Source organism: Eriocheir sinensis, chromosome 42 (assembly GCF_024679095.1).
Source record: "Eriocheir sinensis breed Jianghai 21 chromosome 42, ASM2467909v1, whole genome shotgun sequence".
In the NCBI taxonomy this organism is placed as follows: Eukaryota; Metazoa; Arthropoda; class Malacostraca; order Decapoda; family Varunidae; genus Eriocheir; species Eriocheir sinensis.
The window spans coordinates 9,194,393-9,214,394 of NC_066550.1; the positions used below are offsets into that span (position 1 = coordinate 9,194,393).

Consider the following 20,002-nt stretch of genomic DNA (forward strand, 5'->3'; position numbering starts at 1 on the left):
TTGGATTGGACTTGTAATAGGCCCCTAAACTGAGCTCTGTAGGGACCTGAAACTTCTCGGATTCAACTTGTAATACAGCCCCTAAACTGAACTCTGTAGGGACCTTAAACTTCTTGGATTCAACTTGTAATACAGCCCCTAAACTGAACTCTGTAGGGACCTGAAACTTCTCGGATTCGACTTGCAAACTGCCCTATATTCCAAGCTCTCCCTTACCAGCTGATGTCGAGTGTTACCAATACAAAAAAAAGCTTGTCAACAGTTTTCTAGAAAGACTCATTGAATTCCCCATACTGCACTCCCAATTACTTTTTTCTTGACATACATGTGCCATACTATTTCTAAGAGAAGACATATTTAACTTAGCCATTAATACATAAAAGTGGCTCATCTAAAGCTTGTAGTTAGTGGGTTTGAGGTCTGACTGACTGATATTAATGGAGCTGATCTCAAGGGAGTGGGTGAGAAAGGGAGAGCTTGTAATAGAGGTGCTTATCATAGTCCAGAGGTTATTGTCTTTATATGTTTATTTAGATTATATTTCTTAGAGTCAAACAATAGGAACACGAAGAGGACAAAGCCTGCAAATATTCGTCCTTCTTCATGGCTGTAAATAGTTTATAAAAAGGTGCATGTAGAAATATAGTGCGGAAAAGAGAGAGAGAGAGAGAGAGAACCCAGGCCATGGTAATATCATGCTCTCGGGAGGACGCGAGGCAACTCCACGCCAGGCTGAGATTCGGGAACGACACCATCCCTCAGCGTCAACATCCTGGGCGTGGAGGTGGACTCTCAGCTGCGGCTCGACCGTCACCTTGAAAGGGTGGAGCATAAAGCCTCCCAGAAGGTGAATCTCCTGCGCCGCATGAAGAACCTCCTTGACGCTGAAGGCCTGAACACCCTCTATAAGGCACAAGTCCGTCCAGTGATGGAGTATGCACCGCTCACCTGGATGGCCAGCGCCCGCTGCCACCTCAACCTGCTAGACAAGGTGCAGAGGAGGGCAGAACGCCTCATCAACGGCACCCAGCACCACCGACCGAGCCAGTGGGAGAGACAGCGACAACAACAACAACAACAACCACACGAGCAATGGGCAGGAGCAGCCACGAACCAGCTGGACAGTCTGGAGCACCACCGCCGAGTCGCTGCCCCGACGGTGCTACACAAGGCACAAGTGGGCCAAGTGCCCCATATGATGGACCTGAGAGCTACCTGGAGGAGGTCTGAGTGCAGCACAAGGACAGTGCTGAGCAATGCCTCCCTCCTGGAAGTGCCAGTGGCCCGCTCCAGCACCCTCCATCGCAGCGGCGGTGTGGTGGAACAACCTCAATGCTGATGTGGACGTGACAACTGTCCACTCAGCAGATGAAGGTTGCGTCCCACAGGCGGCTACTCCTACACACACCGGAAAAGCGTAAATGTAAACGCTTGTAAATAATTGTAAACATGTATAATTTTTTAATCTCGGCAGAAGCTTTTGAACAGCTCCCCAACGGTCGGGGGAACTTTAGCTTAGGAAAATAGTGTTGCCATGTGCTAATGTACTAAACATGTGCTTAAATAAAAGAGAGAGAGAGAGAGCATATTAAAGAGATTAAGTATAACATTGAAATAGTCAAGTTTTATTCATAAGAACTTGGGTGTGTGTATAAATATTAAGACCAATACAAAAATCCACATATTGTATTTTTCCGTAAGTATAGTAAATGCTGTACAAAACATATACTCCCAACTTCAATACTTAGCCCACCAATCAAACCAAGGACATTCACCTCAGCACCCCTCCCAAGACAAGCTGAATCCCCTCCCTCTTCCATCTCATTTACCTTAGAAGTGTACAGGTAATTTGAGTCTACAACAAGGCCTATAATGACTCCCTCCCATCTAGCCCTCTGTAATGGTAGTAGATAGGAGTAATTAATGAAAAGAAGCCTAATTGTAGTGGGAAAAATGTAGTAGGTGAGAAAAGTTTGGACATAAGAATATATAAATGAAAGAGAGAAAAGATTTAGGAGAAGAGAAGAGAAATAAGCTGAGGAGAAGAGAAGAGAAGAGAGGAAAGGAAGAGAAAAAAGCTTAGAAGAGAAGAGAGAAAAAAGAACAAAAAGACATTAGGAAAAGAGGAGAAAAAACGTTAAGGATAAGAAAAGAAAAAGTTGAGAAGAAAAGAGAAAAAGCTTAGAAGAGAAGAGAAGAGAAAAAAGTTAGGATAAGACAAGAGAGAAAAAGAACAAAGACATTAGGAAAAGAGAAGAGAAACAAGTTAAGGATAAGAAAAGAGAAAAAGCTCATGAGAAAAGAGGAAAAAGATAAAAAGCTTAGGAAAAGAGAAGGGAAAAGTTAAGGATAGGAGAAGAGAAAAAGCTTAGGAAAAGAGAAGGGAAAAAAGTTAAGAATAAGAGAAGAGAGAAACAAAGAGAAAACGCTTAGGAGGAAAGAGAGAAAAAGGAGAAGATAAAAAATGTTAAGGAGAAGAGAAGAGAAAAAAAAGAAGAAAAGGCTGAAGAGGAGAATAAAGGAAGTTTGTAATAGAGGTGAAAGTTGGAAAATCAAGTAAAAATAGTGACAAAAAAATAAGAAAGGACAATAAAAGAAGTCTAAAAATGAGGAAAATAAGAAATTGAAGGAAAAATTGTGAATAGTATTGTTATTAAAAAAATAATATACATGGTAGGAAGAAAAAAAAATACTGATGTGAAAATGAGTGTAGGGGAGGAATAGAGGGAAGGAAAAAAAAAACAAGAAAAAATGGAAACAAAAAGATAAAAAGAGAATAAAGGAAGTTTGTATTAGAGGTGAAAGAAAGATAAATGATGAGTTAAAACTGACTAAAAATATAAAAAAATGGAAAAAAGTAAATAATGAAGAAAATAATAAACTCAAGGAAAAACTTTGTAATATTGGTATAGAAATAATAGATGAAGAAGGAAGGAAAAAGAGAAAAAAGGTAGACGTGAAAATGAAAAGAAGGGGAGAGGAATAAAAGAAAAAGTAAGGAAGAATAAAAAGGAAGGAAGGAAGGAAAAAACAAAACAAAAATGGAAACAAAGGTAAAAATAGAATGAAGGAAGTTTGTTTTAGAGGAAAGAAAATGAAAATGAAAAGTTGAATGGAAAATAAAATGAAAACAAGGGGAGAGGAATAAAAAAAATAAGTAGAGAAGGAAAAAAAAACAAGAAAATATGGAAACAGGTAAAAAGAGAATGAAGGAAGTTTGTTTTAGAGGAAAGAAAGTGAAAATGAAAAGTTGAATGGAAAATAAAATGAAAACAAGGGAGAGGAAAAAAAATATGTAGAGAAGGAAAAAAAAAGAAAATATGGAAACAGAAAAGTAAGAGAATGAAGGAAGTTTGTATTAGAGGAAAGAAAATGAAAATGAAAAGTTGAATGGAAAATAAAATGAAAACAAGGGGAGAGGAATAAAAAAAATATGTAGAGAAGGAAAAAAAACAAGAAAATATGGAAACAGAAAAGTAAGAGAATGAAGGAAGTTTGTATTAGAGGTGAAAGAAAGAAAAATGATAACCAAAGACTGACTAGCAATAAAATAAAAAAACAGTAAAAAAAAAGATAATACGGAAAAAAAAAAAGAAGGAAGAACTTGGTAATATTAGTATAGAAATAACGAATATGGAAGGAAAAAAAAAAAGAGAAAAAAATGTACTGACACGTCAAAATAAAAAGAGGGGAGAGGAATTTATATAAAAGAGTAGGGGAGGGGTAAAAAAAAAAGAAAAAAAAACATCAGAGGGCGAAACTGCCTAACTAAATAATATATGCTTCAAACACAGATACCAAGGGAGGTGTCGAGGAAGGGAGAGCTTGTGATATGGGCCCAGAGATTACTGCCTCATTTACGTTTATTTCACTGTTATTTGTTATAGTTTTGCGTCTGTCTCTTGTAGAAATAAAAAGGGGAAGGTTATTGTGGTGGGAAAGGTGAAGTAGATGAGAAAAGTTTGGACAAAAAATATTTAGATGAAAGGGAGAAAAGGTTTAGGGAGGAGAAGAGAAGAGAAATAAACTGTGGATAAGAGAAGAGAGAGAAAAAAAGTTAGGTCGGTAATCTAACATGCTTCGCTTCTCACATTAACTATTTTCAAAGACCAAAAAAAGAGATCAATCGGGGTCTAATTTGTGGTTCTTTAGGTCTACGGTACAGAGGAAGGGTCCAACTACCACGAGGGTCATAAAACTACCCCTGGAAATGCTCGAAACTCCTACGAAAGCCTTGTCAAATATGTGTTTCTTTAGGTTCATGGTACAGAGGAAGGGTCAAACTACCATAAGGGTCATAAAACTACCCCTGGAAATGCTCGAAACCCCTACGAAAGCCTTGTCAAATATGTGTTTCTTTAGGTTCATGGTACAGAGGAAGGGGCAGACTAACACGAGGGTCATAAAACTACCCCTGGAAATGCTCGAAACTCCTACGAAAGCCTTGTCAAATATGTTTCTTTGGGTTCATGGTACAGAGGAAGGGTCAAACTACCATAAGGGTCATAAAACTACCCCTGGAAATGCTCGAAACCCCTACGAAAGCCTTGTCAAATATGTGTTTCTTTAGGTTCATGGTACAGAGGAAGGGTCAAACTACCATAAGGGTCATAAAACTACCCCTGAAAATGCTCGAAACTCCTACGAAAGCCTTATAAAATATGTGTTTCTTTAGGTTCATGGTACAGAGGAAAGGTCAAACTACCATAACTCCATAAGGATCATAAAACTACCCCTGGAATGCTCTAAACTCCTACGAAAGCCTTGTCAAATATGTGTTTCCTTAGGTTCATGGTAGGAAGGTCAATCTCCCATAAGGATCATAAAACTACCCCTGGAAATGCTCGAAACTCCTACGAAAGCCTTGTCAAATATGTGTTTCTTTAGGTTCATGGTACAGAGGAAGGGGCAGACTAACACGAGGGTCATAAAACTACCCCTGGAAATGCTCGAAACTCCTACGAAAGCCTTGTCAAATATGTGTTTCTTTAGGTTCATGGTACAGAGGAAGAGCATTCAATGATCATGGTGGTAATTTGACCCTTCCTCTGTACCAAAAACTTAAAAAAACACTCATGAAGACCCGTTTGATCTTCTTTTTGGCCTTTGGAAATACTGATGTGAGGGGCGGAAGCGTCTGAGCGTCTGATCATCATATTCTTAAACACTTCCTCGTCCAAGTTCATATTTGACAAGGCTTTCGTAGGAGTTTCGGGCATTTCCAGGGGTAGTTTAATGACCCTGGTGGTAGTTTGACACTTCCTCTGTACCATGAACCTAAAGAAACACATATATGACAAGGCTTTCGTAGGAGTTTCGGGCATTTCCAGGGGTAGTTTAATGACCCTGGTGGTAGTTTGACTTCTTCTGTACCATGAACCTAAAGAAACACATATTTGACAAGGCTTTCGTAGGAGTGTTGGGCATTTCCAGGGGTAGTTGAATGACCCTGGTGGTAGCTTGACCCTTCCTCTGTACCATGAACCTAAAGAAACACATGTTTGGCAAGGCTTTCGTAGGAGTTTCGGGCATTTCCAGGGGTAGTTTAATGACCCTTGTGGTAGTCTGCCCCTTCCTCTGTACCATGAACCTAAAGAAACACATGTTTGACAAGGTTTTCGTAGGAGTTTTGGGTATTTCCAGGGGTAGTTGAATGACCCTGGTGATAGTTTGACCCTTCCTCTGTACCATGAACCTAAATAAACACATATATGACAAGGCTATCGTAGGAGTTTCGGGCATTACCAGGGGTAGTTTAATGACCCTTGTGGTAGTCTGCCCCTTCCTCTGTACCATGAACCTAAAGAAACACATATTTGACAAAGCTTTCGTAGGAGTTTCGGGCATTACCAGGGGTAGTTTAATGACCCTGGTGGTAGTCTGCCCCTTCCTCTGTACCATGAACCTAAAGAAACACATATTTGACAAAGCTTTCGTAGGAGTTTCGGGCATTTCCAGGGGTAGTTGAATGACCCTGGTGATAGTTTGACCCTTCCTCTGTACCATGAACCTAAAGAAACACATATTTGACAAAGCTTTCGTAGGAGTTTCGGGCATTTCCAGGGATAGTTTAATGACCCTGATGGTAGCTTGACACTTCCTTTGTACCATGAACCCAAAGAAACACATATTTGACAAAGCCTTCGTAGGAGTTTCGGGCATTTCCAGGGGTAGTTGAATGACCCTGGTGGTAGTTTGACTCTTCCTCTGTACCGAGAACCTAAAAAAACACTCATGATCTTCTTTTTGGTCTGATCTTCTTTTTGGTCTTTGGAAATACTGATGTGAGAGGCGGGAACGTCTGAGAACACCGAGCTCTTGTGTCACCTGCTCAGCGACAGAAGTGGATTACAGGTGGAGCAGGAATGAATTTACCTGTCTGGCCCACCTGAGTTACGAGAATGCGAGGCGGGCCATTAAAGACAAGGTATGGGCTCAGCAGGTGTGTGTGTGTGTGTGTTGTAGGCGCTCTTGAAGTTGCTGTAACTAATGTGATATATTCATGGAAACCTATTTATTAACTCCATTTTCATCACTTCGAAGCATCTTTCTCATCACTTTTTTACAGTTTTCCTTACGAATAAACGATAACAGTAGAAATAGACTAATCCACGGATGAGATAGAGAGGAAACAGACGTATTTAGGAATTATTAACAGTAGGAAGGATATAGAAAAAGTAAATGTTGAGTTAGTGATACTGAGTCTTCCCTTTGTAGATAAAAGCTTAACATATTAACAGACTGATTCATGGAGGTTGTATGAGGGAAATATACACGTTGATATCATTATAAGCAACTACTCGTGGTTATAGATGTTTCATGTATCCTTTGCAAGATATAAGGTTAAGATATAAATAGACCATGGAGGTTATATGAAGAAAATAGACACATAGATATTAAAAGCAGTCTTCGTGGCTCTGAAATAAGGATGCTGAGGCTACATGTTAACTCTTTCCTTTGCAGATAAGAGCTTAAGATACACATAGTCTAATCCATGGAGGTTGTATAGTGAAAACAGACACGTAGATTAAAAGCAGTCTTCGTGGCTCTGAAATAAGGATGCTGAGGCTACATATATTAACTCTTTCCTTTGCAGAGAGGAGCTCAAGATACACATAGTCTAATCCATGGAGGTTGTATAGAGAAAACAGACCCACGTTGACATTATAAGCAGTACTCGTGGTTATAGTAAAGTGGGTTTGCCGAGGTGAGGTGTTGAGGCGGCGGGCGGGACATGGCAACACTGCTGGCTTATATAAAGAGTGTCAGGAGCCGCGGCGCAGACCTCTCTCATCTCCCCCGTTGGAAGGCCGCTGCACCAAGCTCCCCTCCCTCGCTGCCCTCACTGCAACACCCCAAAAAGAAGGTGAGTGGATGTGTGTTAACTCTAAAACCCTAATTCCCCCCCACAGCCAGAAACCAAGAGCCGCAGGAGGGGAGGAACGCCGCCAGCTGACCGCCTCCACTTGACTTGGCCTCCGCATCTGAGTTTTAGAAGTATCAAATTTTTACGTTTATTAGACTATCGCGGGGTTGTTTTTATCTTGGGTGATGGTTTTTGTACGCATTGATTATCCATTTTTCTTCCTGGGACGTCGGGGTGAGGTAGAAAGTCTGGGTTTTGATAATATTTGAGGGCGAAAGACTTGGCATGGCGGGCGAGCGGGCATTCAAGTTTTATAAGCATCATCAAATAGTTACGTTTATTAGACTATCACAGGGTTGTTTTTATCTTGGGTGATGGTTTTTGTACGCATTGACTATCCCTTTATCTTTCAAGGACGTCGGGGTGAGGTAGAAAGTCGGGGTTTTGATAATACTGAAAGGCGAAGGTTGGGGTGTGATGGTAGTGACTTGGCATGGCGGGCGAGCGGGCATTCAAGTTTTATAAGCATCATCAAATAGTTAGGTTTATTAGACTATCGCGGGGTTGTTTTTATCTTGGGTGATGGTTTTTGTACGCATTGATTATTCCTTTATCTTCCTGGGACGTCGGGGTGAGGCAGAAAGTCTGGGTTTTGATAATACTGAAAGGCGAAGGTTGGGGTGTGATGGTAGTGACTTGGCATGGCGGGCGAGCAGGCATTCAAGTTTTAGAAGTATCATCAAATATTTACGTTTATTAGACCATCACGGGGTTGTTTTTAACTCGGGTGATGATATTTGTACGCATTGATTATCCCTTTTTCTTCCTGGGACGTCGGGGTGAGGTAGACAGTTCAGGGTTTTGATAATATTGAAAGGCGACGGTTGGGGTGTGATGGTAGTGACTTGGCATGGCGGGCGAGCAGGCATTCAAGTTTTAGAAGTATCATCAAATATTTACGTTTATTATTCTAACGCGGGGTTGTCTTCTCTCAGGTTATGATTCTTACAAGGTCTGATTATTCTTTCGCCTTTCTAGGATCTCGGGGTGACGCAAAAAGTCCTAGTTTTGCTAATATTTTGAAACGAATATCTGGGTGTGTGATGATGGGGGCGGTGAGGTGAAACCGCCGCTGGGATTCACCTTGGATGGTCGAGTTGACATTTCCATCCACCATTTGTCTTTGTCACATGCACGACGCGCTCATTACTGTCACTCATTCCACCAGGGCCGCCTCCCACATTAGTAATAGGGGAAATGACGGGAAAATGAGGGCTAGTGCTGCGTTGAAGTTATTTAAGCGAGATTGAAGGGGAGGAGGTGATCGAAATCCAGTCTGCTCTCTTCACTCGTTACTTTTGATTTCTTTGCCTGTAATTTTGTCCCCCGTATCCATTCCTGGTTACTTGAAGGTAGGAAAGAGGTTAAAAGCTATTCTATCTTACAGGGGGAGGTTAAGAAAGCTCATTGCAAAGGTAAAGACAAATAAGGGAGGAACTGTGAGGTCATGAGAGATTGACTTTGCCTCACTCATTTCCACTCACATTAACCTTCCTTTATACATTCCATCTCGCCTCCCTTCCCTCTCCATAGGCCTTTAAAATAGTGAAACAAAGGCCAGAGTTACGGTTTCTGGTGCTGAGAGTCAAGAAAAGTAAGCTATTAAAGAAACAACAAAAGAAATAAGGTGTTTTTAGGCCAATAAAAAAAAAAAAATCCAACTTATATTGTCACGTTTATCTAACTCTATACATTAACCTCGCCTCCCACTTCCCTCTTAGGTCAATGGAGTGGAATAAAGGTCAAGTCACGATATCAGGCGCGCGCGTGTGTGTGTGGGGGGGGGGGGGATGGGGGGGTTCAAGGAAGTATAGAGGAAAGGGTGAAACGAACAAGATTGATTGTAAGAAGACGAGGGAAATCTAGACTTTTCTTCTCTCATTCTTACTATAATCTTAAACTAATATTCTTTTCATATACCTCCCATCCTACACCTCCTCTAAGTCACATATATGATGGAAAAGAGGTCAAACATCTCATATGCCGTGGCAAAGGGAAGAGTTATATGCTGAAGGAGGAAAATAAATGTTTTGGGGAAATGAAAGAAAAATAACCCAGTCTGCTCTCGCCGTTTCCACTTACTCTTTTTCCTTGATCTCCCCCTTCTACAACTCTTCAAAGTCGCTCAAGAGGATGGTTAAGAGATATCAGAGTACGGAAGAAAGAGTAAGAGGAAGATGGTTCGTCGATTTGCCTCCTCTCTCTCTCTCTCTCTCTCTCTCTCTCTCTCTCTCTCTCTCTCTCTTTATCCCCAAAACACTCCCCGCTCACAATGGCCGCTTAGTAAACTTAACCATAAACTTTCATCTATCTTACGTAATGGAATATTGGCCTCGCTTGTTCAGGGGGCTCACGATCGCCTTTTTTTCCCTCGCCATAATCGCTCGCGTCAAGTTTATATCGCTGCTTTTTTTTAGGGTTATTAGCTCCGCGCTGGCAACACTTTCTTGACTCCCCCCTCCACCAACCTCCGCCAAGCTCATGAATTTTTCCTATCATGTCCGGAGAAATTGGCGGTGGTTTACTAATTTAATTTTTCCCCTTTTTATGGCAGTGTGTTGGTGGCGTGTAACCTGCTGTGAGGGGTTGATGAATTGGCTGTTATTTATTTTATTATTTTTTTTTCGTGATCTTTTCCTTTCCTTCCTTCATTTCCTTTCTTTTCTTTCTTATGGCAGCATTTCACATTTGTTGAGGGCCTTTAACCTGCTGTGAAGAGTTGATGAATATGATTTTGTGATTTTATTTATTGTTTTCGTTATATTTTCCTTATGTGGGTGTTTGTTATATAGCCTAACGATTTTCTTTTCCTTATGATGTTAGTTTACACATTTTATTTTTATGGCAGTATTTCACATGTGTTGAGGGCGTTTAACCTGCTGTGAGTTGATGAATAGGATTTTATTGTTTTATTGTTTTTCGTGGTCTTTTTCCTGTGTGGGTGTTTACTAGCCTAACAATTTTCTTTATGATGTTAGTTTTCACGTTAATGCAAACTATTAATTTTGCTATTATATGTATGGATGATATGTATAGACGTTTCCTTTTTCTATATGCCCTTTATTGTGATCTTATCCATACGAAGGCAGAGCTAAAAAATAAGAACAGAATAGGGCTGCGTACTACAGTATTTACATATTTTCATTACTATCCAGAAGGCAGAGTTGAGAATCGAAAGAGAACAATAGAATCTAATTTTAAACTAATCTAGGCAACATGAAAAAGAAAGTATTTAGCGTTGCAGTTTAATAAGGGACGTCTTGTATTATATTTTTTAGACTTTAATTAATCACGGGAAAAATATTTGATCTAAGAAGAAAACGAAATAAAGGAAATTGGAGACAGACACGAGACGGGAAATCGGAGACAAACACGAGACGATAAGTGTACGATTATTATTTTTACAAGGGAATGAGTTACCAATTCAGTCCTAGCTCATCCTTCTCTGTTCTCCTCTTGTAATATCCTGCCGGTCGTAATAACTCTAACAGGCCGCGTTTGTTACGACTTAAAGACAGATGTAGCAGACGTGGCCCTACAGAATGATTAAAACACCACTTACACGCTCCCTGAGAAGAAGAAAAAAAAGTATAATAAACGACACTTCTTTGATATTCCGGTGGTGTGACGGAGCAGCGGAAATTAAAATGAGACTCGAAATAATGAAACACAATCTTGTTTAATGTAATTTTGGGTGAAGAGAAAACAAGCAGAGTAAAAATAGAATAATCGTTGAAGCGTAAAGAAGAAAACAGTTGATATTCCGTTCAGGTTAAATGCGAATATGTCAGTGATGAAACAATAAGGAAGAGAATTATGTTAGTTGATAATTATGCGTTACGTTGGAGGAGAAAACAACCAGGTGACACTAGGTAAATGAAATCCGTTGATGTGTTGGTATTGGTGTGTTTTATGGTAACTTTATAATTATACGGAGGACAACACGGGAGAGAAAATAAAATGCAGTTACGTAAAAGAGGAGATTTTTATTTTTTTTACAACAAAGGAGACAGCTCAAGGGCACAAAAAAAGGAAACAATAATAAAAAAGCCCGTTACTTGCTGCTCCTAAAAAGAATCCAAAGAGGTGGCCGAAAGAGAGGTCAATTTCGGAAGGAGAGGTGTCCGGATACCCTCCTCTTGAAAGAGTTAAAATATTGAAATAACACAACCAGGTACATGAAACAATCGTGAAATCGAGTCACGTTACGTTGAAGGCGACTTAGGACAACCAGATTACAAATAGATATGTTGATGTTATGTAAAAATATATTGAAGTACTTAGACAAATACAAATCTAGATAACTTCTGATAGAGAGTTTGTGAAGAGAACATATCGAGACAGCAGATGAATTAGTAAGATGTCTTTAAAAGCCTGTTATTTAATGCATCCTTTCTGGGCCTCGGGGCGTGTCAGGTCCAGCTAATGGTAGGTGTTTATGTATTTACGAGGCGTGGGTGGCGCACTGGTATGAGCTGTCGATATATAAATCAATTGTCCCCCGTTGGAATCTAAGTCATAGTGAAAAGATATATTTACTTATCCGGTTATTCATTTGTTTATCTGTCTTTTAATCATTATATCTATTTAATGATTATTTTTTTTACCGTAAGAGGAGGTAGACCATAGACTATTTATATGAGAGAGAGAGAGAGAGAGAGAGAGAGAGAGAGAGAGAGAGAGAGAGAGAGAGAGAGAGAGTGTTACATGTTACCTTGATAAAGAAAACACGAGATACCAGATACCAAACCTGAAATATCAATAGGTTCAGACTCCCTTCCTAAACATTAATGAAAGGGTTTAGTGCATATCCATAACCTTATTGGATGATCATACGTATTGTCTGGAGTCATTAATAGATAGTCAGTGTGTGTAAATTATTAAGGTAGGGGACATACGCCTTAGGTACGCGTTGCCTCGGTGCTCCTATCCGTCACATTGGCCCTTGAGATATGCGTGTGGTGGAAGAAAACAGAGATACAGTAAATGCGTTAACAGTAAACGTGATAATAATAATGATAATAATGATAATGATAATAATAATAATAAGTAAAAATGAAATGCATGAACAATAAATAAGGAGAAACAGTGACAATAGAATAAGACAATAAAAAACAAAAAAATGCAACAAAAATACAAAAAATAACGTGAAAACAATAATGAAAAATAAATAAAGATGCAAGTAATAAACGTGGCAACGAAAATAAATCTAATCAACAAATAAATGATAACAGAGATTCACTGTGATTGATGCGTGACAATAAAATAAAAATAACAACCCCAAAAATTACAAATGAAATTAATAGATAGATAAAGAGAAAAAATAAATAGACGTTAATAGTACATGAACTGACCTTGGACGCGGTTACATATATACGTGTAAGGGAATTAATTACAGTTGGACAGCGTGGGAAAATAGAAACGCAAATAGAGAATGGGCTAACACGTTTTCAAGCGGCGGTTAAAAACATGATTCAACGTGTGATTGGATGATAAATCTGGACACATGCGTAAGCGAATGAGGGCGTGCAGGCAAAAATAATAAAGATGAAAAAAATAATGTACGGGAAAGAGTGGTAAAATTTCGACGCGCCGGTAAATTTGGTAACACTGATGATGGTTTTTCGAGATTATGTATGTTTCTCTAGTTTTCGTTGTTTTTTGTTCTTCGTTCTTGTTTTGTAGACTATTTTTAGTTTAATTTAGTTTAGTTTAGTTATTCTTTGTTGTTTTTATATTTTGACTGGTCGGTAAATTTGGTAACACTGATGATGGTTTTTCGAGATTATGTTACTCTTGTTTTCGTTATTCTTTGTTGTTTTTATATATTTTGACTGGTCGGTAAATTTGGTAACACTAATGATGGTTTTTCGAGATTATGCATGTTATTCTTGTTTTCGTTATTCTTTGTTTTTTTATATTTTGACTGGTCGGTAAATTTGGTAACACTGATGATGGTTTTTCGAGATTATGTTACTCCTGTTTTCGTTATTCTTTGTTTTTTATATTTTGACTGGTCGGTAAATTTGGTAACACTGATGATGGTTTTCGAGATTATGTTTTATTTTTATTTTGGCTGGTCGTTAAATTTTGTAACCTTAATGACGGTTTTCGATATTAATGTCACTATTGTTTTTGTTACCCTTTTTTTATTTCTGATTGGTCGGTAAATTTGGTAACATCGGTTTTCAAGATAAATTTTACTCTAGATTTCGTTACTTTTTGTCCTTCGTTCTTGTCCTAGATTATTTTTATTTTATTTTAGTCATTCAGTTCACGTTTTCATATCATTCCTGTCGCTCTCAAGAAAGAATAAAGAAAAGGATCACCCAATCGGTAAATCTGGTAACACTTTTCTAGTTTGCTTTACATTTTGTTCGTTTTATTACAGTTATATGAAATCGTGATCTTTATAAATAATTGTCGCTCAAGAAAGAATTAAAAAAAAAAGGATCGCCCAATCGGTGAATCTGGTAACCCTTTTCTAGTTTGCTTTACATTTTGTTCGTTTTATTACAGTTATATGAAATCATGATCTTTATAAAACTTGTCGCTCTCAAGAAAGAATAAAAAAAGCTAAGTCGGGTAAATTTGGCTTCTGATCGGTTTTCGAGATGATAAATGCTACTTTAGTTTCAATTACGTCTTTGTCCGTTTCATTTTAGCTTACAAATCATGATCTTTTATATAATTTCTGTTGCTCTCAAGAAAGAATTCAAAAAAACTAAGTCGGGTAAATTTGGCTTCTGATCGGTTTTCGAGATGATAAATGTTACTTTAGTTTCAATCACGTCTTTGTCCGTTATATTTTAGTTTACAAATCATGATCTCTTATATAATTTCTGTCACTCTCAAGAAAGAATAAAAAGAAATCGCAAGTCTTAAGAAATTTCTCATCCATTTTCTACGTTTTTTTATGGGTGATTAATTTATTGCTCTAAATGGAAAGGCGGTTTGTAGGAGTTAATGGACTGTGTAAAGGATTTAGAGAGAGAGAGAGAGAGAGAGAGAGAGAGAGAGAGAGAGAGAGAGAGAGAGAGAGAGAGAGAGAGAGAGAGAGAGAGAGAGATGTACAAAAACGGTACAAAGTAGAAGGAAATTAACAAGAAGGAAAATGAGGATGTAAGAGAGAGAGAGAGAGAGAGAGAGAGAGAGAGAGAGAGAGAGAGAGAAAGGCTGTGTAATATTTGTTTTCGTTCTCACTGATAGCGGGAATTTGGAGAAGGAAGAGGATGAGTAGGAGGAGGAGGAGGAGGAGAATTAAAAACAGAAAATGATAGCAATTAGCAACCTCTCTCTCTCTCTCTCTCTCTCTCTCTCTCTCTCTCTCTCTCTCTCTCTCCAATTAGCATCAGCCAGACAGGTACACACAGGTAAGGATCCAGGTGAAGCATACTAATTAATAATTCATCTATTTTTTTACCTGGACGAAAAACAAGGATCGCCTTTTTTTTATCTGGTAACAATTATTTCGCTTCGTTTATGAGCCATTAAAACATTCATAGAGGATTGTTTTTTCTTAGAGAGAGAGAGAGAGAGAGAGAGAGAGAGAGAGAGAGTTGCAACAAGGTAAAAAAAAAGAGAGGGAAGTGAGGGAAAGTAAGAGACTGGACCGAAAGAGAGAAAAAAGAGCAACGGAGAGAGAGAGAGAGAGAGAGAGAGAGAGAGAGAGAGAGACGCCTACACGCATAACTTATGTTGACGCCATTCTGGTTAACATATTTAGAGAGAGAGAGAGAGAGAGAGAGAGAGAGAGAGAGAGAGAGAGAGAGAGAGAGAGAGCCCAAACTACATCCACATCTAATTATCATCTTATTCATACTCATTCTAAGTTCATTATCACCTGTCTGCTTATACCTGATATTACACTGATTCCTGCCAGGTGGGTCTGAGTGGGTGGTGGTGGTGGAGGTGATGGTGATGGTGGTGATGAGGAGGAGGTAGTGGTGTTGGGTTGCTCTTGGTGGTGGTGACGGTGCTGATGATGGTGGTGATGGACATGGTAGTGGTGGTGGTGATGGTGGTGGTGGTGATGGTGGTGGTGGTGGTGATGGTGGTGGTAATGGTGGTGGTGGTGCCTTTGAAAGTGACGTTCTTACTTTCTTTCTCTTCCCTTTTTATATTTGTTTCCTTTTTCTTCCTCCACTTTGTTTTCTTTTTCCCTTTCCTGCTTTCTCTCCTTTCTCTTCCTCCATTTTAGTTTCCTTTCGCTTTTTCCAACTGTTTCCATTTTTTCATTCTCCTTTTGTTTCCTTTCTCCTCCTTTTTTTTTTGTGTGTGGTGGTGATGATGAGATGGATAGTGATTGTGGTGATGCTGTCTCTTCTTGGTGGTGATGGTTTTGGTGGTGGTGAGGGACTGGGTGGTGATGGTGGTGGTGTTTTGGGTATTTCCAGAGGTGTCTTTCAACTCTCTCTCTCTCTCTCTCTCTCTCTTTATTCATTCATTCATTTCTAAGTATTCGTATTTTTCATTCAAGCAGTATTCAAAAGAAACTACAAGCGTAATATATATACCTATGTTCTGTTAACCTTTTTTTCTTTATCAAACGTAAAAAAATACTTACACATTAATGGTTATGCACAATATTTATCCATTTGATCTCTGTTTTGGTGGTGGTGGTGATGGTGGTGGTGGTGATGGTGGTGAGGGGCAAGGTAGGGATGGTGGTGGTGGTGATGGTGGTTGTGCTTTGGGTATATCCAGAGGTGTCTTTTAAGTCTCCATATCTTCCTTTATTCATTCATTTTTATAAGTTTTCCCTCTTGGTGGTGATGGTGATGGTGAGTGGCAAGGTCCTGTAGTGATGGCGGTGATAGTGTCCTGAGTGTATTCAGCTCTCCCTTTCCTCCTTTCCTCATTCATTCATTTATACAAGTTTTCCCTTTTGGCATTTGCATAGAGACAGGGGTGTACGCAAGAAGCCATTTCCTGTATATCTGTGAGTCCTTCCTCCGTGTGCATTCATATTTATTTACTCATTGACTTGCTTATTTGTTTACGTTAATGCTTTATTTGTATGCAGATGGACGAAGGACGTAAGACCATAGGGTTTAATGGATCATATGTGTAATCAATATATTTTAGGTCCGAAATAGAAAAAAAAACATCAAGAAAACATTAGTATATATATCACGTTTATGACTCTGGGCCACGACAACCTAGCGACTTTTCAATTTGACAAGTTGGTTCCCACGCTCCAGAAAAAGGGGTAGGTTTTATTGGGGTCTTGGTGATTTGCCGTCTGTCTGGGACATTCGGCCAACTAGCTGCCAGCATGTGCTAACCCTCACGACTCCAGACTCCCTTTCACATCAACACCCAGGACCTCGTGTTCCCTAGAGTCGCGGGTAATCGTCGCCCAGAGTCGGGACAGTGTGAACGGGGCCTAGATTGGTATTATAAGACACTTCCGCTTCTCACATCAACTATTACTAAAGGTCAAAGAGGGAATCCATCGGGTTCTAATGAGTGGTTCTTTAGGTCCACGGTACAGAAGAAGGGTCAGACTACCACAAGCGTCATAAAACTACTTCTGGAAATGCCCAAAGCTCCTACGACAGCCTTGTCAAATATAGGTGAGCTTTGGCGACGGAATGTTTAGTAACGGCCCTTTTAAAGACGAAACCAAGAAAACATTAGTGTATATATATTACGTTTATTTTTTCTTATGACCCGAGACATAAAAGTAAACAAGAACAATGATATTTTTGGCTCTCTAATTTGTATAACTTTTCACTAATACTTTTACCTGTTTCGTTATTCAGGTATTTGGTCTGAGAATTATCGAGTTAGTAAGTCGGTAAGGAAGTTAGTTCGGTATTTAGATTGTAAGGCGGGTGTTTTAAGTAGTTAACAAGTCAGAAAGTCAATCAGGTGGTGGTTTCGTCAGTTAAGAACTTAGCCAATCAGTTAATCAGGAGGACAGTTAAGTAGTCGGTGAGTCAGTAAGTCAGACAGTGGTAGTCAGATAGTTAATTATTTTTTCATTCATTCATATATCTTTATTTATTTTTATTTATCTATCTTTGTTTATATGTTTACCTATTTGTCTGTTTTAAAGGACACATTCTATTACCCTCCCACCAAAAAAACAAAAACAAAACATGCAAGGATAAGAAGAAGGGCCCAGCATTGTGTAAGGGTCTCTAACAAACCTTCTTCTGGCAACACTGCTCCAGAATTCATTATTGTTCTATGACCCGACCACGCCACTTGTTGGGGTAATGAAAAGGGCAGATTCATCAACTCGACCCCTCCCACCATCTCCTTATTCCCTTACTTTCCCCCTTCCATTCCTCTTCTTCCTTTACCTCTGCCTCTGAAATATGTCTAGCGTACGGTATGTCTTTTTTTCTTTTTTGTTTAATTTTCTTTCCTCTTTTTTTTGATGAGGGCAGATTCATCAACTCGACCCCTCCCCCCTTCTCCTTATTCCCTTCCCTTCCCCCTTCCATTCCTCTTCTTCCCTTACCTCTGCCTCTGAAATATGTTTAGTGTATGTTTTTTTTCTTTTTTGTTTAATTTTCTTTCCTCTTTTTTTGATGGGGGCAGATTCATCACCCCTCCCCCCCTCCCCCCTTTCCTCCTTCCCCTCTCACTCCTTCCTCTGAAATGTATCTTGTCCGTTTCCTTTTTTTCTTTTCTTGTCTTATTTTCTGTTTCCTTTCTTTTTTTTTTGTTGCCTTTCTCTTTCTTTTTTATTTTTATTTCCTTTGTCTTTTTTTCATTTCCTTTTTTGTTTCCACTCTTCCTTTCTTTTTTTCTTTTCCTGTTTTATTTTTTGTTTCCTTTCTTTTTTGTTGCCTTTCTCCTTTTTTATTTCCTTTCTCATTTTTTTGTTTTCCTTTTTTTGTTTTCACTCTCCCTTTCCTTTGTTTTGGGGGGTATTTGGGCAGATTCATCAACCCTCTTTTTTTTCTTTTCCTGTCTTATTTTTTGTTTCCTTTTTTTGTAGCCTTTCTCTTCCTTTTTTTTATTTCCTTTCTCATTTTTTTCTTTTCCTTTTTTTCGTTTCCACTCTCCCTTTCCTTTATTTTGGGAAGATTCATCAACCCATCTTTTTTCTTTTCCTGTCTTATTTTTTTCCTTTCTTTTTTGTAGCCTTTCTCTTCCTTTTTTATTTTTGTATCCTTTCTCTTTTTTTTTCCACTCCCTTTCCTTTATTATGGGGATATATGGGCAAGTTTATCAACCCTCCCTTCCTTTTCTCTTATTTTTGCCTATGATTCCTTTCTCCCTTTCGTATGTTTCGTTTCCTTTCTCATCCTTTCGTTTTTCCTCTCTCCTTCCTTTTTCTAGAGTAATGAAAGCGGCTCCGACAAAAAATATTATAAGTCCTTCAATAACCGTCAAGACAACAATAATAATACGGGTCGTCGGTAACAAACTAGAGGAAAACAACTTTTTATATTTTTTATAACAAAGTAGACAGCTCAAGGGCACTCACAAGAAAGGAGACAATAATAAAAAAAAGCCCATTACTCGCTGCTCCTATAAAAAAGAATCAAGAGGTGGCCGAAAAAGTACTAATAAGACATCACTACTCTGGCAATATTATATAATGAAACGCAATCTAACTAATACATTTGAGTTACATACATGAAACAAAAGTCTACGCAGGCGCATACCACATACCAGGCGCATTCTCCGTTCCCCTCACCTTGTACTCGATTGTCAGCGCCTAACACAAACCAAAATCCCTACCATGCGTTTTCGTGCTGACTCCAGGCCTATATTATTACACGAGTCCATGTCCCCCGGCTTGCCCTTCATTCACGAATTTTCACTCACGGTTAGTAGGACCACAACAGCCATGGTCAGCAGCTCTGTTAGTCTTTTTTTTCTTTATCGAACGTAAAAAAATACTTACACAATAATAGTTATGCACAATATTTACCCATTTGACCTCTGTATTGGTGGTGGTAGTGATGGTTGTGGTGGTGGTGAGGGGCAAGGTAGGGATGGTGATGGTGGTTGTGCTTTGGGTATATCCAGAGGTGTCTTTTAAGTCTCCATTTCTTCCTTCATTCATTCATTATTCATTCGTTTTTATAGTTTTTCTGCCCAACACATTTCTCATCTCTGGGCTGGAGTATATCAAGATTAAGAGTGAGAGTTCATACTTGCTCACTCTCATTTGGTGACCATATGTCGGACTTGTTCTGCTGGTAATGGAGTCTGTTACGTCCGTGTTCACGCAGACATCCACTGTTTCCATCGGCGGCTCACTTTCGTCCGCGCCTCGGGCCACGGTGGCACATTTCAATTTCTTCACCTAATACAGTTTCTCGTGAGCGTTTCAATACATATATACTACACAATAATATAATCTTATAGGAATACCTTGGCACTACAATAGGCTGTGATGCTTTGTCGATGTCAATGCTTTTGTTCCTCCTTCTCTTCAGGTTCTACTTCTTAAAAAAGGTTTCAGTGTATTGTTTGCTCCTCTGTTGTTCCCCTTGCTTGTTTGTGTGACCCTGATGGTGTTGTAGCGGGGCCGTTGGAGCTGACAATAGGCCGAGGAGGCGGACCAGCTGTGCACACTTCTTTTTTTGATTTCCTTTCTATTTT

At 39.1% G+C, this 20,002-nt stretch overlaps 1 protein-coding gene across 1 annotated transcript in view; it reads left to right on the forward strand.

Annotated features, from left to right (window-relative positions):
* Positions 1-7,211: 7,211 nt before the first annotated feature.
* Positions 7,212-20,002, forward strand: part of LOC127009943 (uncharacterized) — a 72,873-nt gene continuing 60,082 nt past the window's right edge. The window contains exon 1 of the mRNA XM_050883478.1: positions 7,212-7,366. The gene's annotated coding sequence lies outside the window, so the exon portion shown is untranslated. The remainder of the gene's footprint in view (positions 7,367-20,002) is intronic.